At 43.3% G+C, this 26,794-nt stretch overlaps 1 protein-coding gene across 7 annotated transcripts in view; it reads left to right on the top strand.

The window, feature by feature from the left end:
* Positions 1-26,794, top strand: part of RASGRP3 (RAS guanyl releasing protein 3) — a 97,615-nt gene that overhangs the window by 13,771 nt on the left and 57,050 nt on the right. Inside the window, exon 1 of one of the 7 annotated variants that reach the window (XM_084899991.1) lies at positions 1,485-1,589. The exons of 4 other annotated variants lie outside the window; for them this stretch is intronic. The gene's annotated coding sequence lies outside the window, so the exon portion shown is untranslated. Of the gene's footprint in view, positions 1-1,484; positions 1,590-14,466; positions 14,755-26,794 lie in introns of those variants that run through there. 2 more of the 7 variants (XM_084899992.1, XM_084899988.1) reach the window with 2 other exon arrangements.

The following is a 26,794-nucleotide window of genomic DNA, read 5'->3' as shown; positions in this document are numbered from 1 at the left end:
TCCTATTGACATCTGAATAATATCAATATAAAGACCTTAGAAACCTTTAATTCTGATCTCATTTTCCCATCTTTCATGCTATTACTGTTGAAATATTTAGCTCCACTTTTTTTTTTAAACAATTTTCTCGAGATACAGTTGACACATAGTAAAAGGCACATATTAAAAGTATACAATTGGGTCCAGCCAGTGTGGCTCAGTGGTTGAGCATTGACCTATGAGCCAGGAGGTCATGGTTCAATTCCTGGTCAGGACACATGCAATGATGTTCTTTCATCATTGATGTTTCTATCTCTCTCTCCCTCTCCTTTCATCTCTGAAGTCAATAAAATATATTTTAAAAATATATACATACAGTTTGATGTCTTGATATACGGATGCACCTATGAAGCCATCACCACAATCAAGATAATAAATAGTCACTTAAAAAAAGACCGCTCCAGTTCACACAGGCGCATACATGGTTGCATGTTACGAATGTTGGCTAGTTTTCTGCAAACTTGTTTTATTTAAGTTCTCTAGTTTCTGGACAGAAGTAACTATGATAACCCTTCATCAAAACCCACTGATTAGTGTGCTAATTATTTCTCATTGCTTTCCTTACTGTCCTTAATTTTTAACTATAAAAACAAGACATGCTTATTGTAAGTGAATGTACTCAATACTGTAATGGGTAGGTAAAAAGGAGAAGGCTTATAACCCTTGCCACCCTTGGTCTTCAGAGTAGGTATATGTCTGTAGAGAGCTGATTAATGCCCTGAACAGATGGCAGATATTTTTCTATGCATTTGAAGCATACATGATTGTAATAAGAATGGAGATAAATGCATAGTAGGTTTTTTTATTGTTTTGCTTAAAACAATAATTATTGCAGCTTGCTTTCTTATTCCATCCAAGTCATCTCCCTGTTTCCCCTTTTTCATGACTGTACGATGCATGTAGCATTGAAGTAATGCATTGCAATTCTTTTCATCCATCTCCCCTTCTTTTTAGGGAGCTTCCCTTTTTGTTGTTGCTACAAGTGACACCTTGAACTTGTCCTGCATCCATCTTTTTGCACTCGTTGAATATTTTTATAGGATCACACCCTGAAATGCAGTGCATTATTTCCAACCCACACAGCCACCCATTGAGTTGGCATTATCATTCCCTTTTGTGATTAGGGGATTCACACCTGCAGGCTTCAGGGACTTAACTTGTGAGTGACCGATGATGGAATGAGAATCCTGATTTCCAGGTTCTCCACGCGCCAACATCCATACCCACTCACCACGCTGCCTCTCCTCCCAGTTCGGGAGACGATTAGAAAAGAAAAAAGGCTATCAATGTTGGAACTGTCAGGAGCATGCCTGGGGTTTTCAGCTCAGAGTCGTCCTATGGAATCAGAATGCAGGGGACCCATTTCAGGCAGTGTATGTTTTCCCCTAGCCCTCATGCTGAGGCCGTTGACATGAGAGCTGGGGCTATTTTTAGCAGTTGCTTGTACGCGCCCCGGGAGGTTGTGAAACCCACGGTCACTATCCTAGGCAGCTGGAAATTGCTTGCCCACATTTTTGTTCTGAAGGAAAAGACACAGACCACCTGGACCCGTAAGTTGGGTCCAACCTTGGACTGTTTATTTTACTTAACAGATGTGTTCTTGAATAATCCGAGTTGGATTTGGGTTGGTTGACTGCCACTTTTAACGCATGCAGGGTTGCACATATTTCTCGCCATCCGGCAACGGGTGGCCTTCTAAGACAAAGAAGGCTTTGATAATGGGAACAAATTTCCTTGAGTGTCTGGTGGGCATAACTTATTTTTTTTTCTTCAGGCAGGGAACCCTGTGCTCTGTCATTTGTGTCTTGGAGTGTGTTGGCTGGTTCAGCCTATTAGCTAATGTGGAATATATATGTTAAAAGTATAGACACGTCTAGTCTGGCCTCTCACTCTAAAGTTTCAAACCAAAGGACATGGTGAGAACATAATTTAGAAGAGGTGTTTTTAGGTAAACACTCCAAGCCAGGAGGAGTGTGGCTGTAGACACCAGGGGAGGGGGAGGGCTCCTTCTCCCTGGGTTTGGACTGTGGCCCCCATTCTTGCTTCCCTGACATGGCATGTGAAAGAGAGGGCTCTTTGGTTACGAAGTCCACAGTCCAGAAATAGGCAGAAACAAGTGAGATTGGGACCGACCCTTCTCTGCACCAGCATCATTGCGTGCTTTGAAGGTGCAGTAAAATATTCTTCGTGCATCATGACCATTTTGTTCTCATAACATAACGGTTCACATGGGCTCATGCATATTTTTGAAAAATGAATTAACAATGGAATCTACAACTGGGAGGGCCTTTAGGGTGTGTGGAATTTTTGGTGTGTGCAGATCATAAGGATTAGCTGGGGGGAGATAGTTCCACTTTTAACTTGAACACATTTTAATCCGTGTGGTTTACAATGCCTTGGTTTTGAAAAAATATTATTTCATATAAAAAGCAAGCAAGATGTAATGCAATTTAGTGAATATACCTGGTGAGATGTGATTCTGAAATGAATTTTTAGTGCCTCTCATAACCTTGATCCCCTAAATGGACATTTATCAGTTTTTTTAAGGCCATCACCCCTTGCGTTGCCCTCAGTCTAGTTTTGGGAAAATAACTGAGAAAGTGTAGTAAAATGAATCACTTTGTGGTTCTAATAGCCCCCATTTTGGGGACCTTATACTGTGGATATGAGAGCACTAGAAACTAAAGCTACTTGTGTAAGGATGTTTAGTGCAACTCTATAGATGCAAAACAAGGGAGCGTCTTAAATGTAATTACTACAGCTATTACAAAGGATAAATTAAATCTATATTCCTGACCTTGGAACCAGTATGTGTCGCCATGATACATTGTTAAGCGGGGAAATCTAATTATAGATTACTTTTTAAAATGGGATTACTTTTTAAAATGGGAAAATATAATGAGATACATTTCTCAGAGGTGTGTATTATCTCAGCAAGAGGGGAATGCATGGGAAAGAGGGCTTACATTGTTTCTCTCTCTGTATCTCCCTGTATTGTTTGACTTGCTAGAATGTGCATTATTGCCTTTTCAATGTAAGTATCTTACAAAGTAAAAAAGAAAACACACAGATGTCCTGCTTTTCTTATTTTGGAATAGGAAGCAAAACCATTCTTCAGTAAAATAATGCAATTATTCTGACCAGTAGGATATATGTTTAAAAATAATGTATCGGCTGGGACCGGTTTAGCTCAATGGATGGAGCGTCGGCTTGGGGACTGAAGGGACCCGGGTTCGATTCCGGTCAAGGGCATGTACCTTGGTTGCGGGCATATCCCCAGTAGGGGGTGTGCAAGAGGCAACTGATCGATGACTCTCTCTCATCGATGTTTCTAACTCTCTCTCTCTCTTCCTTCCTCTCTGTACAAAATCAATAAAATATATTAAAAAAATAAATAAATAAATAAATAAATAAAAATAAAAATAATGTATCGGCTGAAACCCATTTGGCTCAGTGGATAGAGCATCGGCCTGCAGACTGAAAGGTCCCAGGTTCCATTCCGGTCAAGGGCATGTACCTTGGTTGTGGGCACATCCCCAGTAGGGGGTGTGCAAGAGGCAGCTGATCGATGTTTCTTTATCATAGATGTTTCTAACTCTCTATCCCTCTCTCTTCCTCTCTGTAAAAAAATCAATAATATATATATATATATTTTTTAAAATGTATCGGCATTTAAATACCAATCGAAGCCTCACCAGTTAGGTTGGCATTTTCCAGCGGTTGGAGCCCATGTTCCCCGGATTGATTTCTTACCGCATGTTTTTAACTCCACCTGCCGAGAAGCCCAGTTGAGTTTCTGACCTCCTATGTTTAAATTAAGGGAACAGCACCCAGCTCGTAGTCCTGAGTCCTCCCCTCCACGAGGCCTTCCATTTGAGAGTTTTAGCTTAACTGGATCTCTACAGCCTTTTACTAAAAAGAATGACAATCACAAAGACGAGCCCTGAGAACAAACACTCCTTTTTAATTAAAACATGAAAAAAAATTGGGAATTCCCCTACCATGTTTTAAAATGTGCTGCCAAAAGTGTTTTGTTGTTGTTATTGTTTGTTTACCTCCCTCCCTGTGCTGTGCAAACCAGATGAATCCTGCTGCAAGAATGCCAGACCTTCCTTCCTCAGGCAAAGTCCCGCTCTGCTGGTGGTTGCCTCTGTGGTCCCAGGAAGTCCTCAAAGGGAAACCTTATCTGAAGGCTTTGTATACATGAAGGGTCTATGTAATCCCAAGACTGGCCAAAAGGCTGAGCAAATACAGTATCAGCGAAGATGTTTAATGACGTAATGACGTCTGCGATAAAGGCAGGGATGCCTCAGAGGCTCAGGCCTCCCAGATTCATGACCTGGAGACGGTAATGGTTGGATTAAAACTGCAGGAAGCAGCTGGCAGTAAGGAGTGGAACACAGGACTGGCAGTCCGCTTGCTGGGCTGGGATAAGATGGAAAAGTGAAGAGCAGGATGGTTAGGTTTGCAGAGAGAATTATGCACAATTTTGAGCAGATGGATTTGGTCTCAAAGTAATATGAATATTTTCTAATACAGTGTAAAAATGCATTCATTATTCATTCATTCATTCAAAAAGTATACAAGGAGCATCATCTTCCAACCAAGGCTGGGGGATTGTGTGCGAACCCAGGACAGTTTAGGAGACTCCAAGGCCAGTGCTGAGTGAGATTGAAGCAGCAGTGGGGGATGGGAGAAGGGCGTGGCCTATAGTTTGCCTAGGAGAAAAAGAGGATTTAGAGTTTCTAACTGTGCTTTTCCTGCGATTCCTATGAAGACCCAACTGTATCCCACCTCACATATTTAGCGAGCACACTTTTTGAGAAAAAAAAAATTAAGCATTTATCCCTGAATCAGCTTTGTCTTTTCAGCTTTGAAAGGATGATGCTGCTGAAATTTGAATAGAAAGGAAATCTTAACCTGAAAACTGTTCTTCTGTTATCTTCTAATTAACTAAATGATTCTCAGAAAAAGGCATAGGGGCAGCCACAGAAACTCCCCCCCCCCGCCCCCCCCCCCCAAGCAAGTCTTTTAAAGAACTAAGAGTTCTGGAACAGCATAGCATGCTAGAAGATTTAGATTCAGATTAACTTTACCACCAGCCTGTGGTTCCCAGGGCTGAGATCCTCCCAGAGTCATAAAAATTGCTGTCAAAGCAACGTTTTGAAATAAAACTATTAGGGGAAAAGGTTATTATGTAAGCAATTATGTTAAAGGTGTTTTGTACCATGAATATTAAATGTTCCTTCTCATGTTTTACCGAATGAAGCTTTCACTAGAAATCTAGCCTAATATAAAAAAATGATCACAAAAGGAAAAAATGCTGCCATAAAGGTGAATTGAAATGAATTAGATTAAGTAAATGCAACTATACTAATATATGTGTTTTATTTTTATTATTTTTTTAATGTTTGTATTTATTTTTAGAAAGAAAGGATGGCTGAGGGATAGAGAGATAGAAACATTGATGAGAAAGGAACATCATTGATTGGCTGCCTCCTGCATGGCCCCTTCTGGGGAGAGAGCCTGCAACGGAGCCAGGTATATGCCCTTGACCAGAACCGAACCCAGGACCCTTCAGTCCACAGGCTGACGCTCTATCCACTGAGCCAAAACTGGCTAGGGCTGTAATGTGTTTTTTAAAAGTAAATGAAATTTTACAAAAAGGAAGGAAGAAAAGAGAAGAGATAGAAAACAGAAGAAAAGAGACTCAACGCGGAAGTCTATCTTTAATCTGGACAGATTTGTCCAGACATTTGGGAGTTTCTCCAGGGACCCTGAGGAAGGGAAGCAGCTACTGGTGTGAGGAGGCACCCGTGGAGGCCGCCTCTGGTAGAGGCCGTCTTCCTCATTCCCTCTCCTTTTTATTCTCATACAGCCCGTCTCCAGGTTATAAATGGCTTATGCTGCAAAGGTTCACTTGTTTGTATATCAGTTATTTGGAACTCAACATATATCTAACCCATAGAAGGCATTATCCACTGAAATAATGGTGTAAACGCCCCTCAGTCTACCAGACTGTGCCACCACCACTTCACAGGTGTCACTGGCTGAAACTCCACACGTTTGCAATGGGTAGTGACAGGAAATGACTATTGTTCTACCAATGGTTTAGACCCCAAAGTGCTAGCCATTGACTTGGCTATTGTGCTTGAGGGTAAGCAGGCTCAATTAAAAAAGAATGAGCCAGCCAAAACCGGTTTGGCTCAGTGGATAGAGCGTCAGCCTGCAGACTGAAGGGTCCCAGGTTTGATTCCGGTCAAGGGCATGTACCTTGGTTGCGGGCACATCCCCAGTAGGGGGCGCACAAGAGGCAGCTGATTGATGACTCTCTCATCCATGTTTCTAACTATCTCCCTTCCTCTCTGTAAAAAATCAATAAAAAAATATATTTTTTAAAAAAGAGTGAGCCAGTCTAAGAAAGCTCCTGTGGCTACCAAATCATTTGGGGACCGGGGGTGGGGTGGGGGGTGGGAGGGGGCAACTGTGCAAGATTTGGGGTCAGGCGGACCTAGGTTTACATTCATATTCCTCTCTTCCTCTGCTGCTTACTGGTTGTGAGCAGGCTAGTTCATCTCACGAAGGTCATCTGGGGGTAAGAATAGTATCTCCTTAGAGCATTGCTGTGAGAATTAAATGAGCATTGTGCACAGATGTTAGCTTGTTATATAATATTAATAACATTAACATAGTACTTTATAATATTATTAGGTACTAATTGTTATGATAAGTAATTATTTTTCCTTACGTATGGCTTTTCTCCCAGAGGGATTATCAACTTTGAGAGCAGAGATTTTTGTCACCTACTTTGGCAAATCCCCAAATGCAAAGTACATCAAACACAGACACTGCTTTTTCAGGTATTGACAATGATTTGCTTTGTTCAACGTCTTTAGGGATTAAACACTCTATTCTCTGGTTATTTCTCCATTTTTTCTATTTGTTATGGGCTTGTCGCTAGCAGAGCTCTTATGATAACTGGTTGTGACTGGCATTTAAGAGAGAGTAGTGTTGTGTGAAAGGTCCCCCTAGAAAAGGAAGGGGGGGTGTGTGGCAATGTGATAATGCAGTTAGTACCTGACATTGACCAGCAGGTGGCGTGTCGCCAACTTGGAGCAGCATGGTTGGCGGTTGGAACCAGGTGGATGCATGGATGGGCAGCTTCAGGAGGCCTCAGCTGGCAGGGGAGGTTCATGCTGCCTGACGTGTGAGCATGGGATGGATAGATATTATTTGGGAATTTCTACCAAAAGGAACTCCTCAAAGAGGCACAAAGGTCCATCAGGTGCTGAATCCAGGTGCTCAAGCAAGACCATGCTTCCCCCCTCTTCCTGCATCCTTTGAACCTGGTGGTTCCACCACTTTCGGTGACTTGCTATCAAATATTGGTTCCAGGACCAGGACATTAGAAAACTGAGACAGTCTGGCCTTGTTAATGAATGGCCAGGCCTTTCTGCTCTGAGTCCTTTTTTCTTTACCACATTTCTTACCAATGTCTTATTCCTCTTTGTGAAGATGATTAAGGTATTGAGGTATGATGGTAGGTCTAGTATCTCTTTCCTTACATAAAAAAGATCTCAGTTAAAAAGGAAAAACTGATAAACATTTATCATGGAAACAGGATAAAAGCTGGTCTGCATAAACAAGGGAAAACCTGTATGTGACCCCCCAGTTCCCAAAGATAACCACTATTAAAATTTGAGATATAATGGACTGTTACAAATGTCAACATATTTTCTTAGACAAATGAGGTCATACTGATTAACTGTTTTGTAACTTGTGTTTTTCAGTTAATCTATGCTGAATATTTTTCCATGTTAGTATAGTTCAAACATTATTTTATAATGATTGCGAAGTGCTACCTCTTATGAATGTGTCCTAATTATTCAACTCAAACACGGTGGCCTGGACTTGAGGCTCACAAAAGGCTTTTTGTCTATATGCCCAGTTTTTCATGGAGTTAAAGCCAAGCTTTCCAGAATACGGAAAGCCTTACTCGTACTTTCTTCCCACTCCTGGCCCCTTGTAGAAATTAATATGGGAATAAGCAATGTAATGCTTCTTTTATGTTGGTAGTGCATTTTGAGGGTCACCATAGGCTCTGTCTGTTGGAATGAATTGTCTATTAACACACAAATAGAAAAGCCTACTTTCACCTGGATTGTTTCTAAGTTCTACCTAGTATAAACAATACTGTGAGAAACATCCTTGTACACGTGAAATTCCACTTTCACATGTATTTTCTTGGGGTATATTTCTAGAAAAAAAAAACTCCAGAATTAAAGGGTACACATATTTTAAGAAGTTTTGCAACATCTATAGCAATAAGAGAGAAATATGCTAATTAGGTCGGACAGCCAAACGACCTTCCAGACGTCATTCCAGATGACCTTCCGGACAAAGCTATGGCAGTGGGGCTAAGTCGGGGGCAGTTAGAGGCTATCAGGCAGGCAGGCGAGTGGTTAGGGGTGATGAAGCAGGCAGGCAGAGTGGTTAGGGATGGTCAGGCAGGCAGGCAGGCAGGCGAGCAGTTAGGAGCCAGTGGTCCTAAACAGGCAGTTGGACATCCCCTAAGGGGTCCCAGATTCTGAGAGGATGCAGGCTGGGCTGAGGGACCACTTTCTTGCACGAATTTCATGCACCAGGCCTCTAGTATTACAATATTATATTTCTTAAATGTTGTACCAATTTACAGTCCTGCTAGCAGAGTATGAAGGTGCCATTTTCCAAGCCTCCGGCCAATAATGGGAATTATAAGTGCTATTTGTATGGTAAAACTATTGCTCAGTTGTTAATTATAAGTGCTATTTGTATGGTAAAAGTATTAACTCTTTACCATATAGGTTTCCTTTTTAAATCTCATTTTATCACTTGTGGCAATTTTGGTTATAGTTGGGTTATTTTTTTACATACATTTTACATTTTATTCATTTAAATATTTTAAAAATTTCTTTATAGTTTCTGCTTTGGTGATCATCATTAAAATAATTTTCATGATATAAGTATTTAATTATGATTTAAAATTTTAAGATTATAAAAACAATCACCTGATTTTCTTCAACTCTGCCTGTGGTTGTATTTTCCCCTTTAAATCTTTAGCTCACTAGCCATATACTTTGTATATGGTCTGAGGTAAAATTGCATCTTTATTTTTCATAGTCATTAACTATTGGACCAGTTATTGAATAATTCATTTCCCCACTGGGTTTAAATACCATATTTAAGAAGTAAACATTTTAATGTAGATCTTGTGTTCTGGGATTTCTGTTCTGTTCCATGGTCTGCCTCTTTTGGAACCAGAATCAAACTTTTAATTTTTGATGGGTTTAGCCTATTTAATACCTTGTTCCCTCTCCTTATTGTTCTCTAAAATTTTATTTAGAAAAATTTTCAAATTCAATATTTAAATTTGGTTTTTTAAAGTCTTTCAAATAAACTTCAGGGTTTCTTTTTTTGTCCTGTTTAAAAACAACTCTTGGCATTTCAACCAAAATTTAATTATATTTAGAAATTAAATAGGAGAGAATTGACATTTTTACAATGTTGAGTCTTTCAGTCCTGGAAACTTGTATAACTCAATTTATTGAAATCTATCCTATTTCCTCATAGAGTTTTATATACTTTTAAAATATAAACTTTTTATTCCTAGAAATTTTGTTATTGTTGCTACTTTGAATGAGATTTTTTTCATTATATTCTAAAACAGTTTTTTGGCTGTTATATGGAAAATTATGATTTTCGTGTGTTTATTTTGTGTCTTTACCTCACTGACATTGCTAATTATGTCAAACATTTTTAAAAAGTTGATTCTATTGCCCTGGCCAGTATTACTCAGTTGTTAGAGCACAGGGCCCCACATCCAGAGTGAAGGGCACATTCCTGGGTTGTGCGTTCAATTCCTGTCCCCTGTTGTGGGTAGGGTGGAGATGGGAGGCAACCAATTGTTGTGTCTTTCTCACATCAATGTTTCTCTCTCTCTTTTACTCTCTCTCCTTCTTCCTTCTCCTCTCCTCCTTCCTTCCTCCCTCCCACCCTCTCTAAAAATTCAATGGAAAAAATATCCTTTGGTGAGGATAAACAACAATAAAGAAAAGTTGATTCTATTAAGTAAATGATTGTAACATGTACAAGTTGGATGATTTTGTGTCCTACTTTCTCATAATCCTTCTTAAGTTCCTTTTTCTTGTCTGGTTGTAATGATTCAAATGCCCAGAACAGTGCTAAATGGTAGTGACAGTGAGCATCCTTTTCTTGTTTCTGATGTTGTGTTTGGTTTGATACAGATAACTTCAGTATGCTAAGAAAAATTCTAACTCCATTTTATTAATTAAAAAAATAATATTGAATTTCATCAAAAGACATTTCAAGGTTACTTATTGTGCTAATTCAAAATCTTTTTTCAGTTGACTTATGCATTATGCTAATGCATTTCTTAACACTGATATCTTTTTATATCTGTAAGGTAAACCATGTTTATGCATGAGGTTAGTCTGTGGTTTCCTTTATTATGCTTTATCAGTTTGTTTTAAGTCACAGGTATTACGTTAGCTCTTGTTACTTTTGTCCACTTGAACATTTTATATAGTTTGGAAATTTTCTGTGGCTTGAAAATCAGAGAGAACTTGATTGTGCAAGTAATTTGGACTAAGAACATTTCATGGAAACAATTTCTTAATAACTTTTACATTTTTCCATGATTATTGATCTGTTGTTTTTCAGCATTTTCTTGGGGGCAGTATGCCTCTAACTAACTCCTTAGGCTCTGCTCACAATATTTGGTATGTGGTGTTCTCATTATTAAAAACTTCTAAGCATCTTGTAATTTCCTTTTTTATTTCTTCTCCAATCAATGATTTTTTAAAAGAAAACATAAAATTTTCCCAAGATCTTGGCTCTTTTTCAACTTATACTTTTGTAATTATTTTATAGTTTTTAAAAAATATATATTTTATTGATTTTTTTACAGAGAGGAAGGGAGAGGGAGAGACAGTTAGAAACATTGATCAGTTGCCTCCTGCACATCCCCTTCCGGGGATGTGCCCACAACCAAGATACATGCCTTTGACTGGAATTGAACCCGGGACCCTTCAGTCCGTAGGCCAACACTCTATCCACTAAGCCAAACCAGTCAGGGCTATTTTATAGTTTTGTTACAGTGTGGTCATATAATGAGGCCATAATTTCTTTTATGGGGAGATATTTCAGTGGCCTAACATGAAATCAGTGTTTGCAAACCTATCTTTTCTTAAAGGAATAGACAGAAGATCCTTCTCTTCAATGATTCCTTTTTTCATTCAGCATTGTTTCAGCTATCTGTTCCCTTTATGGCAGGCAATGTATTAGACATGGCGGGCTATAAAATGAGTAAACTTTCAAAATGAGTAAAGTCATAAACTTTCTCTAAGACTGTAAAAATCTAGATGGAACATAGACACATGAAGACCTAATCATAGAGTAAGAAATGCAACAGCCATGGAATGTACAAAAGAGGCATTCCATGAGCCTGTCACAGGTTCTGGGCATACAAAGCTGGTTCAGATACCACCATGGCCCCCGGAGACTTTCAGTACAAAAGTGCATTCAAAAAACAACAACAGTTAAGTTCAGGGCAGAGGTAGGTTTTGGAGGCAAGGCGACCCATTAGGAAACCACCCTCGTCATTCGGTAATAAGACATATGAGAGATGTCAGAGAACAGAAAGAAGAGAGGGGATTTTCACACTTAAAGGGCGGGAAGAAGAAAAGTCCACGTAGGAAGCGAAGGAGGTAGGAGTACATTTTAAGAAGCCACAGAGAACATTTTTTTTAAAAAGAATTTTTTATTTTTATTATTTTTTAAAATATATTTTATTGACTTTTTACAGAGAGGAAGAGAGGGTCAGAGAGTTAGAAACATCAATGAAAGAGAATCATCCATCAGCTGCCTCTTGCACACCCCCTACTGGGGATGTGCCCGCAACCAAGGTACATGCCCCTGACCAGAATCAAACCTGGGACCTTTCAGTCTGCAGCCCGAGGCTCTATCCACTGAGCCAAACCGGTTTCTGCCACAGAGAACATTTTAAGGAGTGCTTGGTCCGGTGGGCCAAGTGCAGCCAAGAGGACGAGGAAGATAAAGGCCAAAAAAGAGTCCGTTAACCTTGGTCTTTGTTGGCCTTGAGAAAGCATTTCCAGTGAAGTGTGAAGAAGATGCTAGAGCGTAAGCAGGGCGAATCTTACCTGGGATGGGAGATGGTGGAGACAAGAAGATTCTCCAGAAGCACAGGTGTGAAGGGAATGAGTGGGTGAGGGCAGTCATTATAGGGGCAAAAGAGGGAAAAAACAAATAGCTTTTAGGACATAAAACAACCTGAGCATGTTTAGATTGTGAGGAGGGTGAGCGGGCGAGGAAAAGGCATTTTTGGAGGAAGGGTCCTGAGCGGGTGGGCGTCACAGGGGAAGATAAGCCAACAGGGGGAGACAAGCCCAGGGGTGGGTAGCCTCTGACAGGAGGAGAGCCCCTCTTTTTGAGTCAAAGCAAGTGATTGGTACCTGTAGGCAGACTGGGCAGGGAAGCGGGGTCTCCCCGTTATTGTGCAAGGCTGGAAGAGGGTGTCACTGAGGAACCCATGGGAGGGGCCAGGGTCTCGGTCTGCGATACAGTTTGCCTTGAAGTGTGGGGAGCAGGGGGGGGGGGGGGGAGAGAAAGATCAGGATCCCTCCCTCCCGCCTTGCTAATGGAATGAGTCTCCAGGCGGATGTCTCCCGGGCTGTTGTTTTGTCTGGGTTATCCGAGGCCTTCCAGAAGTCTCTGGCCATGTGGTGTGGAATGGATTGCGGGAATAATTAACACAGTCAGTTGAAAATAAGGCGATGGATGGATGCCATAAGGTCGGAAAGGCTTCTGCTGTGTGAATACAAAGCATGTATAAATCAAAAGAGTATTTCAGATCTTCCGTAGGCCTCGTTTTCTGTTTCTGAATCACGATTGCTCACATCAACACACAAGGAGAAATGTCGACGGCGGCGATATTTATTTTAGCCCACTGTATTTTAATATTCATTGTTTATTGCCATTGCTCACTTTGAATCCTTACAAAGGGATCTGTTATGAAACTTGCAAAAAAAATTTTCATTTGCACATTGGGCTCTGCTCTCACATGTTGACAAGTTAGTCCCCTGAAAGAATGGCTAGTCCGGAGGTCTTTTTCTGTTATTTTGCAGGAAAAAAAACACTCTATCCTTTGTATGGAGGGAAACTTCTGGTTTGATTCAGGCTGTAAATAATTCTACGAAAAATTACCCACACAGGCACCTTTATTAAGATCTCATTTATTAAAAAATCCAGGGTGACGTTTTACCAGGCTCCTTAGGGCTCAGAAATCCCCCGGGGCATTTTAACCTTTGGCGAACTTCTCAGATGTTCACGTTGCCCAGTGCACTGATCATTTGGGAAGTGTCACTCTTTTTTTTAAATATATTTTTTAATATATTTTTTTCAATAATTTTATTGATTTTTTCACAGAGAGGAAGAGTGAGAGATAGAGAGCTAGAAACATCTATGAGAGAGAAACATCGACCAGCCACCTCCTGCATGCCCCTTACCGGGGACGTGCCCGCAACCAATGTACATGCCCTTTGACCAGAATCGAACCTGGGACCTTCCAGTCCGCAGACCGTGGAAGTGTCACTCTTGACTGTACCAAGAAGTCCAAGGTCAGGTACCATCCAAAGTCAGGGTCCAAGGACTTTCCCTGGAGAGGGGGCGGGATGGGAACATGAGCAGAGGCGGGAAGTAGGAATTCAATGAAGGCCCTGATGGATGGGCGGTAGGCCCAGCTCCCTAGCACACCTGTCCCGAGCTTTGTAAATTTCATGATAATTTCTCTTTTCACTCTCATTCCTGGGAGGAGGAGTGGGGGGGGGGGGGGGAAGGAGAATCATCTCTTCGGCTCTGCCGTATCCCCAAATGTTGATGCAACCCAACAAGATCACTGTATGGGAGTTTGTTTTAAGGGACCGGAAGCCACTTCCATAAGCTCTGTAGATGCACTGGCATCAGCCGCTCGCCCATTGGCCCACTGGGCACAGCAGCCCTGGCGGTGTTGACATTCAGCCTCAGCCATCTCACCCTGTCCGTCTGCCTTCCTCACAACAGTCCACTCCGTCCTGGGCCTCTCCCACCAGACCGGAGCCTGGGATGCTGAGAGAAGGAAAGCATGGAGGGACAGACTGAGGCCCCCCGGGAAGGGGAGAGCAGCCCCCACCTGCGGTGCCAGGCTGCGCTGCCTTCTGGCCGGTCCAGAGCCCCAGGGAAAACTTGAGTGAGAGGAGATCGCATAGGGACTGCCAGCCTCCCACCCCACCCTCCTCCCCCCTCCCTCCTGCCCTTCACAGACACACAAACACATCAACTTTCCACTCGCCTGGCCTGCCCTCCAGCGTGACTTATCAGCTGTGCGGGGCGGTGGCTGGAAGCAAACACCCCATGGAGCGTGGAGCGGGCTGCTCTGCCTGCTAATGAGAGGGCCGAGCCAGCGCGGGCTCCGGGAGGGGGGGTTTGCGAATTAGGAGAAGAATGATGTTGGGTTTCTGACCTCCTGGCACCGCGGCCGTGTTTATCAGGAGGCTCATGTGACCGGTTAAGACACAGAGCCCCAGCCTGGAGGAAACAGCTGCTCCACGCTGCGGCACTTGGCAGCCGGACAGGCGGGGTGCACACCGCGCAGACCGCCCAGTAAGTAACGGTAGAGCATGTGTGCGTGCGTGTGTGTGAGTGTGTGTGTGTGTGTGTATGTGTGTGTGCACGTGCGTGCGTGCGTGCGTGTGTGTGTGTGTGAAGCCCCTGGCAGCTCTTCATTTTGATTTTTGTTTCCCTCTGGCGTTCTATTTGTACCTGTGATGAAGAGGAATTTTCATTTTTGAAACCTGTTTTGAAGAACCTGTTCTCTTCAGCTGCCTTGTTTGCTAATTGTGAGGATGAACGGGGCAGGCACCTTGTGCAGCTCCTGTCTAGAAGACAGAACGTGTCCTTTCCAGGGTCCGGGGTTTTTATGGTCTGTGGTGCTTAGGTTCAAAGCCAAGAGTCAGGTCACGAACCAGAGGAGCTTTTGAAGTGTGTGGAGATTTGATGTTAATCGGTGTTACCTTTGGAACTTGAGAGAGAGTGTTTTGTGAAATGGCTTGTTTGTTTATCGTACATTTGACTTGAAGACGATCAGTCGTATGTCAGTTTTGAAGACGGTCTCGTTTCACTATGGATAGCAATCTGCAATACAGAGAACTAACCGCTTGGCCTGTAGGTTTAGGTTAGAAGTCAGATTTAGATTGCAGGCGTGCATTCTGCTTCCAGCAGCTAGTTCACCTGCCTGACTTTCAAGCTGGAATGTTTGGCTGCCTCTGATCTTCCCTGTTGTAGACAAGGGAGCATCCATGTGTTTGTGGTGCTCAGAGTCTTGCTTCCTTGTTGATGCCCCAGATTGTAACCCTGTGGCCTGACGCTGATGATCAGCTCTGGGGGACCAGCTCTTTGGCTGGATCCCTGGGCATCACGGGAGCTCACTTTGGGGATAGTCGCCCGGCAGTCCCTTCCTGGCACAGAGCTGCTGTGCGGGGACTTTTGTCCTTTCCTGGTGGACTCCAAAGGAATGCTTAAGCCCAGCCCGTGTGGCTCAGTGGTTGAGTGTCGACCTAGGAACCAGGAGGTCACGGTTCGATTCCCAGTCAGAGCACATGCCTGGGTTGTGGGCTCGATCCACAGTAGGGGGCGTACAGGAGGCAGCAGATGGATGATTCTCTCTCATCATTGATGATTCATTCTCCCTCTCTCTTTCTCTCTCTCTCTCTCTCTCTCTCTCTCCCTCTCTCTCTCTCTCTCTCTCTCTCTCTCTCGCCTTTTCCCTTCCTCTCTCTGAAATCAATTTTACAAAAGCATCCTTAAGAGGAAAGGAAAAGGGAAAAGGGAGAGGGCAGACCCTGGAATGGACGTAAACTTCTGGAAGTGACCAGCTTCTGAATCAGAGTGCTGTGGGGAGATAACCCAGCAAGTTCCTTTTTCTGGAATGACTGGATGCTGAGGAGGGGGCTGGAGGGGGGTTGTTTTCAAGTGAACCGTCACCAAACAGTCATTTGACCTGTGGCAAGCCTGGGGCACCCTGCTGTGTTCCCCCAGGTGACGGATGGCCTGTCATGGGTGCTCTGGTTGGGTGATTTTCTTGCAGTTTCTGCCCCCCTCCCCAGTTGCATGTAGAGAATGGATTGAAAATGACCCGCAGCGTGCTGCTTCTGCACCGTTTACCCCTGCACAGCTGGTCTTGCGTCCCGCACCGGCCAGAGATCTGGGAAGGAAGCAGGTTCAGGTTCCCCGTCTGAAAAGGTGGCTCCTCTGTCTACTCTCTCCCTCTTTTCCTTAACGTGTAGAAGAATCCACAAAGCTTAGCGTGTCTGATGGGAACAAATGTTCCCAACTTCTCTGTTCCTCTTTGTGCCGTGTGTGAGGTCGCTGGGTCAGCCTGTGCCCATGTGGCCCGTGGCTGCTCAGCGGGTGCTGGGACGGTTTTCCATTTCCCCCAGGCTGACAGCGGACAGGAACTGTCCAGTGAGATTGGGTCTCTGGAGTGTGACAGAGGCAATGGGGTGGTATCCTTGGAATTATTCAAGTGCTGAATGTTTGAAAACTTGCAGATTTTTTTTTTTTTTTTAATAAAGCAGGGATCCCTTGACTTTCAAAATAATCCTCCTATATAATAAAAGCCTGATATGCAAATTGTCCCCGCGGGAGTTCAATTGCTTGCTATGATGTGCCCTGACCACCATGGGGTGGTGCAGAACATGACGGGCATCGGCGATGTGGCGCTGGCGGTGGGCAGCAGTGGAGGCCCTGCCGGCCCCAATGGGCTCTGATGAGAGCAGGATCGAGGCGGGATGGTGAAGCAGGTGAGCGGGTGGTGCCAGGCCAAGGCTGGTGAGATTGGGGGCCACATTTCCACCCCTGATTACCCCGCAGATAGTGGCGGGGGGGGGGGGAATGCCACCCGACTCCCAGGCACTGAGGGAGCTGGGCAGGGGGCCTGGCCCTGATCGATCGCCCCACAGTTGAGGGGCCAGCACCAGGCCATGGTGGGGTGCCAGGTGGGGCTGTGGGCCTGCAAGGCTGGGGGCACAAGCTGGGGCTCTGAGCCTGGGGGCACGAGCTGGGGCCCAATCCCCACAGGCCGCCCTGAGGGACACCACCGGTGCACAAATTCATGCACCAGGCCTCTAGTAACAAAATAATAAAAATAATTGTTTTACATGGAGACAGTCTATCCAGTCCAAGATGTTTAGTTAGGTCTGGATAGGAATCTTAGAAGGTTCAATCTAATACATTTATTTATTTATTTATTTATTTATTTATTCATTCATTCATTTATTATCTAATTATTTATTTTTTAAATCTTTATTACTGAAAGTATTACATATGTCCCTCTTTTTCCCCCCATTAACCCTCTCCAGTCTGTCCCTCCCCTTGTCTGGCTGCCCCATCCCCCCACCCCCCCCATACACACAGGCTTTCACCACCTCATTGTCCGTGCCCATAGGTTATGCATTTATACATTCAAAGTCTTTTGTTGATTACCTCCCACCCACCCTCCCCCGCCCTCCCCCTGCCTTCTTAGGTAGATGAGGAAATCGTATCTGGGTCACAGTGCCAGTTAGCAGCAGAGCCAGAGAAGAGAGCTCACAGCTTCTGCTACTACTTCTCCATCATCACAAGATCGCTGATAACGTTACCTTACATTATTGTGTACTCCCCATGCCAGAGGACGTGCTAAGCAGTCATGTCCATTTTTACATAACCCTCCCAGTAAGCCGATGTGCTCTCCACTATCATTCCAGTTTTAGAGTTGAAGAAACTGGAGCTCAGAGATCCCCCCCTTAGCCACGAGGCTGAATTTGAACCTGTACACATTAAAAACTACCAGTGGGATGAATATGCTAATCGCATATATTTACATGTAAAATCCCATGACGAAATGCAAATGCGACTAGTTCGGTGCGATACAGTTAGGCACATGTGTGTGCGAGGCCCCTTTTGAACTCTCCATGGCAGGAAGGGTGAGGTTTCCCCTGCTGACAGCCCACGCCGGCGCTCTGTAGTCAATGACTGGCGGTGTTTTCTCTGACAGCTGTTCGGCAAAGAGCCTCCCGTTGGTAAGAACAGCAACAGAGCTGTGTTCCTGCCCTGAGCACACCGCTCTCACGGCCCCTCTGGCCCTTTCCTCTGTTTTTTTTTTTTTTTTCCTGTCACTCCTTCCTCTGGAGGGCTGCCACTCCACCCAGGCCCCACCCCAAACAGCCTGCTTCGTGGTGATAAAACGAGGATCAGACCTGTTTCTAGCGACTCAACCTGGAGGGTTGGTTGTCCACAGAGGTTTGTTGTTGTTGATGACCAGAAGTGACGCAACGCTCCCCCCTGTGTGCTCCTTGGCTTTGTTCTGAGCTCTGAGGGAGGTTGTGGGCCAGGGGCCTGGCTGTGGCAGGGGAGGGAGGACAGGTGTGCGTCTCTCTGCGGCCTGGGATGCTGCCTACACCTGCCTTTGCCAAGCTTCACCCCTCTGCCCGCTGCATAGCCAAAGAGGCCCTCCTCTCACTGGTGAGTCACGAACCCCAGGCTTTTCTGAGTCGTCGGCCAGAATCCTTTAAGAAACCTACTTCTTGAACCCTTCACAAAATGGCATTGGGCTCTCTACAGTCCTCCGTGTGGTGAGATGTTCAGGTTAGGGCTGGCGCTGAAGAAGAGCCCTTGTAATCCATAAGTAGCAGAGGGCCCTTCGGTTAATCGGGAGGAGGATGCAGTGAGCAGACCATTCATGGATGTCAGTGAAAAAGTTACGAAGGTTTTCTTAAGGCTGTTATGACAAGATGACACATTTTGAAGATCAGGGTATTAATAGCAAGAAAGGGGGATTTTTAACCCGCTTCGCACCTGCCCGGTGTTTCTAAAACTAAGAACCCAAGAGTCTGATCAGCAATAGAGCCTGCTAAACCCAAACCACTGGAAATTACCTCCAGTCCTTGCCGGGCAGTGCTTATTTCTGTAGCAATAAGAAATTGCTACAGAAATTTTTTTGTATTTTGGCACAGTCCAGTGGGTGTTAATATGGAGACACATAAGGTGGACTCAAAACCATGGAAGAGTACACAAGTCATACTTCAGAGCTCACTTGAATCAAAATTGTGATTATTTTCCTAGGAGCTTTCAGGAGAAGGAAACAAGCTTCCTGATGTGGGGCTTGCTTTGTTTCTTTGTTTTGGCCAGATTGCGTGTTCCAAAGAACCTGCTACCAAGGAGTTAACTCCCTGGGGTCCCTCTTTCCTTTTATATGAATTGCTCATATCCAGTTCTTGGAGGTGTTTAGCTTTTGCATTTCAATTTTCTATTGTTCTACTAGAGGCCCAGTGCACGGAATTCATGCATGGGTAGGGTCCCTAGCAGTTGCAGGCTGCCGGCTGGGGTCTCCCTTTGTTCCACACCACCCCCTGGTGGTTAGTGCACGTCATAGTGGGCGATTGAACTCCCGGTCAGTGGAACTCCTGAGGGGACACTTTGAATATTAGGGATAGATAGATAGATCGATAGATAGATAGATAGATAGATAGATAGATAGACAGACAGACTAGTGGCCCACTGCACAAAATTCGTGCACATTAAAAGGGAATTAATTAGTGGAAATGTTTTAATATTGCTATTTTTCATTTTTCTGTAATAGAAGTGTCAGAGATGAAAAAAAAAATTAGTAAAATGTATATGAAAATCTTCCTCCTGTCAGAGTATGGGGCATGCTGCAGGACCCAGAGTCAAGGCCCCGCTCACCCATGTATACCTCAAAGTCACACGAGACCCAGACCTGGCTGGCCGCAGTCCCATTGGGTGAGATCCAGACCTAGCCAGACCCATCCCTGTCAAGCCCCACTGGGCAGAGAGTGCAGCCTCAGGTCCCCTAGTCTGGCACCGGGGCAGAAGGTGCAGCCTAAGGTAACCCAGGTTGGTGCAGGGGCAGGGGGCACAGCCTCAGGTCCCCTGACCTGATGCCAGGGAGTGTGGTTTTAAGTTCCCTGTCAAGCCCCACCGAGTGAGGGTGCAGCCTCAAGTCCCCTGCCCCAGCCCAGTGCCACACAGCCTCAGGTCCCTGCTGGTCGCTTGTTACAGCAACCCCTTCTCTGCTGTGGGTGCAGCCATCTTGTGATGGCGTGACTGAGTAAGGGTCAATTTGTACATTTACCTCTTTATTTTATAGGATGGATTTGGAAGCCTGGTTTTATTTGCTGTTTTAGATAATCACAGTAGTACCTCTGGAATCTGGGTGTGTAGGTTCACTGTGCTCTGATCTTCCTTGAGCCCATCCATGGTATTGGGCAGACAAATTCCTACATTTTATGGGAATTTTCTGGTGTGAGGCATTATTTTTGCAATTGCTAAAATCCTATGAAAAAGACAGGCCAAAATCACTATTGTTTACAGTGAGAAACCTGAGAATGAGAGAAAGTGAGTGACTTGTCCATGGTCATGGAACCAGAAACTGGCACAGCTCTGCTCAGCCCCCCATCTCCTGAGACTGAATGATACCTATGACATTGTTCCTGTGATCAAAAGTGCTATCATTTGTATTATCTTATGCCGGACAAAAGCTAAGTGAATGGCTGATTTCATGATATGCGGCTTCACCCATGTCAATGATCATATTTCCGAGCCTATGAATACTTGGCTTCAGAAACAGGGTCAGCTTAGTTACAGATGCAATAGTATTTGCTTAGGGTAATTTTTTAAAGGAACTTAGTGGTGATTTTCTTCCCCAATGTGGTTAAGTTGGAGTCATACCAACTATGGCATTATGTAATGTTCAGGTTTGAAAGAAATCTGGTTGTTTTCTTAAATACAAAAAGAAGAAGAAGAAGAAAGCAATCTGACTTCCAGAGCTCCTCTTACCCAACAAAACCACCAGCGTTCTTGGAAGTTCTGCCTGGTTACGTGCCCTTATGCCCATGGGAACCATGGCCACTGTGACCATTTCTTTTTGCAAAGTTATCTGCCCACAATGGAGATAACATACTAACATACTTGAGAATCTGCACTACCAGTCAACTTTCTGTTGTGGCAGTCTGGTTCATTGTGGAAAGCATCGTCAGTATGTTGACAAGGTCGTAAAAATGACTGTGGGATGCAGGTGATTTTACAGTGCACCATGTCATGGCCAGGGCTTAGAGGCGGGGCGGGGTGGGGGAGGGGGGAGTGGAAGCAAGTGAACAGCTTTATGATAATAGCGGCTATTCCAGTGTGTCTTTCTAAAGTAGCTTTCTTTTGGGAGTATGAATGTGAAAGCTAGTCTTCTTTGAATGTAAAGAATCCTGAAAGACATTTAATTCATGAACCAACTCAAAGAGCCTTTTTCTTTGGTGATGCTGTAATAATCTGCACCTTTCAAGAGAACAAAAGGGAAAAGAAAATTTCCAAAAAAGAAAAGAAAATCAAATGGTGGCTTAAAGGTTCCCAGATAAAAGTGTAGAATTTGAAGTCATACAGGCTTTGATGCCTCTATTATAAGTGGATAATGGAGCTAAGTATATGAATGACTGATGTCCCAACATCTTTTAAGTTTCTCGGTGATCAGATTGTTTTTGAAAGGCTTCCCTATTTGTCATCTGCTGCCCTATCCTTATACTTAACTTGCTATTGTTTAGGTGGACCTATCCCAAGCCCACGAAATGGATCATTATGCTATTGGTTTGCTTTAGTATTATAAGTGTATTCAGCATGTCATCTTTGAATATACTTTAGGTACAGTCTTTGAGAAAGAACTAGTAAGGGGGGAAATAACACATAAACAGTGTAGTCCAAATAGTGAATTTCAGAAATTTATGTTAGTAACTACTTAGCTGCTGCTCCATTCAGAAATTGCAGGCAAGTGCTTGCTTCAGCAGCATATATATTAAAACTGGAACCATACAGAGATTATCATGGTCCCTATGCAAGGATGGCACACAAATTCATGAAGAAAAATTTGCAAACTAGTAACTGCATTGCTTCCCCCCCCCCCCCCCCCCCCGGTAAGGTATCTGTACTGAAATCTTAGCAATGGATGAACTGGCTAAAAGGAAGGCAGGGAACCCATGAAGCTTCCATGGAATCAGACTTCATATTAAAAAGAAAGAAAGAAGGAAAGAAATAAAGAATGGTCACTGAGTTTTGCCTCTATTAAGTTTTTTTAAGAAATATATTTTCTTGATTTTTTTTATAGGGAGGAAGGGAGAGGGATAGAAAGTTAGAAACATTGATGAGAGAGAAACATCGATCAGCTGCCTCCTGCACACTCCCTACTGGGGATGTGCCCGCAACTAAGGTACATGCCCTTGACTGGAAATGAACCTGGGACCCTTGATCTGCAGGCTGACTCTCTATCCACTGAGCCAAACTGGTTAGGACTTAAGTTTTGATAAAGTAATAATTTTCCTTTCGTTCAACAATTCAAAATGGCTGAGCTGAGGTGTTGGGGGTTTTTTTGTTTGTTTTGTTTGGGGTCTTTTACATAAGTTCACTTTGAGGAGATAGCAGTAGGGATTTAGGGATTTTTTAATTTTTTTTTTTTTTTAGGAATTTACACACTGTAAAACTGACCATCCTGGTTTTCCAAACTCCTTACACCTGGAGTCAGGGAGCTGGAAAGAACACGTGTCCTTTTCCAGCCGTTCTAACAGTGTGCCCTGTGACTGTCAAGGATGAGTGTTCTCAAATCTCAGGTTAATGGAGATTTTGGAGCTCAGAAACCACTTAAGAATTTAAAACAGTTTTAAAATAGAAGAACTGAGTCTAATTTCCATATCTGGTTCTGGAAAACTCATGTCATAAGTTCAATTTGACTGACTTTGGATTCAGCTCTACTTCAGTTCTGCTTTTTAAAAGTAGAAAGTGTTTCATCCATATCTGGAATGCCTGCCATTCAAAATCACATGAGTTGACAGGATGCTTTAGAGATCCTTCTTTTTTATGGCAAGGACAGCGCTGAAAGGGTGGCACTGGAGCTTTCTCGTCCCTTTCTGTTCCCAGCCACTCCGATGCTAAGACGAGCCTGTCTCTATTTTCCTTCCGGGGTAAGCATTTCAATGGAGCCTGCCCCTGGGAGAGGAGAGAAACTGATGTTTACTTTCCCAGCGCCCAGACGTGGACATTGTTGACGCAGAAGTGATAACCACGTTTCTGAGCAGGTTGAGTCACAAGCCAGTGAGTAGGGAAGCCAGGGTTCTGGTCCTCCTTTGCCTGGAAACAGAGTGCTCATCTTTTCTATTCCAACCATACTGTCTCTCGCTCTGCTTATGCTACAGACTGATGCTCACTATGCAAAGGGCAGCCATGGTGAGGAGTCCAGATTCTGCTGTCCCTGTCCAGCCGTGGACATTATGGCATGCCTGGTGCATGGCCATTTCCATCAGGAGGATGCTGTAGGACAAAGAAGCGTCCCAGGACTCTGTGGGGTCATGACGGCATCCTACAGTCTCCTTGCAGCCCCCACCCAGAAAACACTCACCTGTTCCCATTGTCAAGGTGTTCTGTCTGTGGTGATGCTCTGCACCTTGGGCAGCATGTTCTTGCAAAGCGAAGCCTCTGGCAACACTCAAAGATCATCATTCCATCTCACATGAGGACTCATAAAAAAGAGCAGGGCTGTAGGACCTGGCTGATTAACCAGCAGTGACAGTTGGCTGTAAGTTATATTCAGTTTCTATGAGAAGTGACTTAATAGTGGCATCGAGTGGAGCAGTCATCCTGACTTCATAAGTCTTTTCTTGGGGCCCTGATTACTAATAGATAAAAGGACCGAGCAGACCTTGAAGCGGGGCCAGGGGGAACATATCTCCTGCTATTTTAATTCTCTGTGTTTTAGAAGAACTACTGCTTTAATCCTCTCTCTGGAAGCTGCAGAAACTGTGTTTGACTTAAGCCAGTGATGTAAGAATTGAGGTTTTATCTTTTCTCAGCTACAAGGATGAGTGAATAATGTGTCATGCATAAAATTCTGCAGCCATTTGGAATACTGTGTCACAAGTTTGTGGAAGAGAGGCTAATATGTTTGGGAAATTGTTTTGAGTTTTAATCCTCAGATTTGGAAATTCTACAAACTGAAATATTCAGTCAATCTGTCAGGCATTTGCCTATACAAAAAGTAGATATTCTGATGTTAATTTTTTTTTTAAATTAGGTGTTTGCCTGGCATTTTCAGTTCCAGTATGATGTTATGACGTCAGTCTCTATCAGTGGTTCTCCACTGAAGGCACTTTTACCCTCCAGAGGACACTATCTGGAGACATTTTGGGCTGTACTACTGGGAGTGGGGGCAGAGTGCTACTGGCATCTAGTGGGTAGAGGTCAAGATGATGCTAAACATCCTACAATGCACAGCATGGATGGACCCTTCCCCCCTTTCACAACAAAGAATGAGCCATCTGAAACATCAGTAGTACTGAGGTCGAGAAACCCTGACTCATGTGAATCAGTTACAAATCTCACTCGAATATGCATTCAAAACACTTTAGATGATTTACATGTGCCGTTTCTTCTTGAAACCACTGTTGAACACTAAGTAGTGATGACCTAGCACACTTAATGAAATACTGCTGCATTGACACCAGGGCAAAAATGAGATGTAAAGTGACTAGTCCTTGAGAACAAGGTTCGGAAAAAGCTAAGCTGAGTGGTTCACAACACAAGTTGATAGCACTCTTGGGTGCCCAAGAGCATCAAATGTTGGCAGGCAGGAAGGCAGAAATTTAACCAGCAGAAAAGTACTCAAAGGAATTAGGGCCACATTTGTTTATCTGAGCTGGGAAAAGGATCATTAGTTCCTTAGTCAGGGAATGGTTCATCCTGGGACGTCTCCCTCGGGGACTTGAGAGCTCATTTCTCTCTTTCTTCTTGTCTCTTCAAAAACTGAAAAAGGAGAACTGCAGGTATCAGAAGCAGATGGGTTAGGTAAACTCCTCTGCCAACCTGGTGATTCTGTGTCTCTTATTTACATTATTCTCTTTCATCCTACCTTACTACTATAATTATGTAGACTATCTGCATTTACAGCCATTCTCATCTTCTTTATTTTTTGTTACATCTGGTACCCATCCTTTCATTTTTATTATGCCCTCCTCCTCCCGAGTCTTTAACTTCTTCCTCTCTATGAGATAATCCCCATTAGTGTCCAGGTATGTTCCAGCAACTCTCGCCATAAAAATACCCCTTGATGCCCACATCCTCTACCAACTGCTCTTTACTTCAATCCTACACAAACACATTAAACTTACATTCTACTCATGATGTCTTTGTTTCATTGCCTCCATGTTGTTCTATTTACTCTTTAACTCACCCCAGCCTGGCTTCAGCCTGCTGCTCCATTGAACTGCTCTTGTCAGGATTACCTGTGATCTCCTTGTAGCAAAAATTTAACAGCAGGTAGTTTACCATCCTTCTCTTATTTGACCTCTTTGTAGCATTCATTGCAGTTTATGGTTTCATCTCCCATGAGTATGTGCTATTGGCCTCATGGCACAAAATGCTTTTTTTCCTTCTGCATCTTTGACCACTACTCAAGAAGCTTTGCTGCTTCATCTCCTCTCGCTGACCTCTAGATGTTGGAATTTCCAAGGCTTAAGGTGGGTTCTCTTGTACTTTAGCTTTATCCTTTTTCCCCAAGCTATCTGAACCATTCCTATGGCTTTCAATGCTATTCACATGGAGATAACTCCTGATTTTAAATTATATCTCAGATCTTTTCTTGGAGCTCCATATTTGAATAAATAACCACATCTTGAGACCTGTACACAGGAGTTTCACAGGAATTTCAACCTTTACACATCTTAAGCACAATTCTATATTTCTTTTGTATAACCAACCCACCATCCTGCTAATATTCTCTAACTCAGTATATGGCATTATGATCCAGCCAGTTTTTCAAGCTTTTAATTTCCTTACATCTTTCACTAAATTAATCTCCAAATTTTAACTCTTGACTTAATGATCACCTCTTCAAAGAGACCTTTCCTACTACTAAACTAAATTAATCCTGTGTGGGTTTTCATTCATAGCTTTTGTAATTATACATTGATTTGTCTGTCTACGTATTTGATACTGGTTTTCTTCATTAAGCTGTATACTCCCCTGGACAGGGACCAGGTCTGTTTCATTTACTCCTGGATACCCGGGCCCTGGCAAAATGTTTGGACAGTAGAAGTGTGTGCTCAGTCAATATTTGTTGAGTCAATAAAGGACTATTTTGATACCGAGAGTAAAAGAGACACTTTTTTCCCCCAGCCAAGATCAGAATTGGGTCCTTTTGTTAGAATCATAACTTTAATTAGTTTAAAAGTTAACATTTAAACATCACCTGGAAAAACACAAGAAAAAAAAGATCATATTTAATAAATTCTTATTGGTTGATTAACGAATTGAAAAATATACTAAATTTCTTTGCATTCCAAGTTGTTCATTGGTAACATAGAAATAATACTATTAACTCTTTTATAGAATTATTTAATAGGATGAAGTTAGGTAATTACTCTCTAATCTTCTTTGAAGAAAAACATTCAAGACATACAAGCCCCGTTCAAGATGGTGCAGAGCTTACATGTACTATCAAGTCCTTTAGTGTAAGGAGTGCACTGCACCAGTGTCTGAACTCTTGTGTTTTGTGAGCCAGCAAGATGTCAGTCATCTTCAATGGTATAAGCCCTATTTGAAGAACACCATATGACAGTGT

This window comes from Pipistrellus hanaki (genome assembly GCF_964339955.1).
Source record: "Pipistrellus hanaki genome assembly, chromosome: 12".
In the NCBI taxonomy this organism is placed as follows: Eukaryota; Metazoa; Chordata; class Mammalia; order Chiroptera; family Vespertilionidae; genus Pipistrellus; species Pipistrellus hanaki.
Note: the sequence above shows the minus strand (reverse complement) of the source record. Positions and strands in the feature narration are given on the sequence as shown.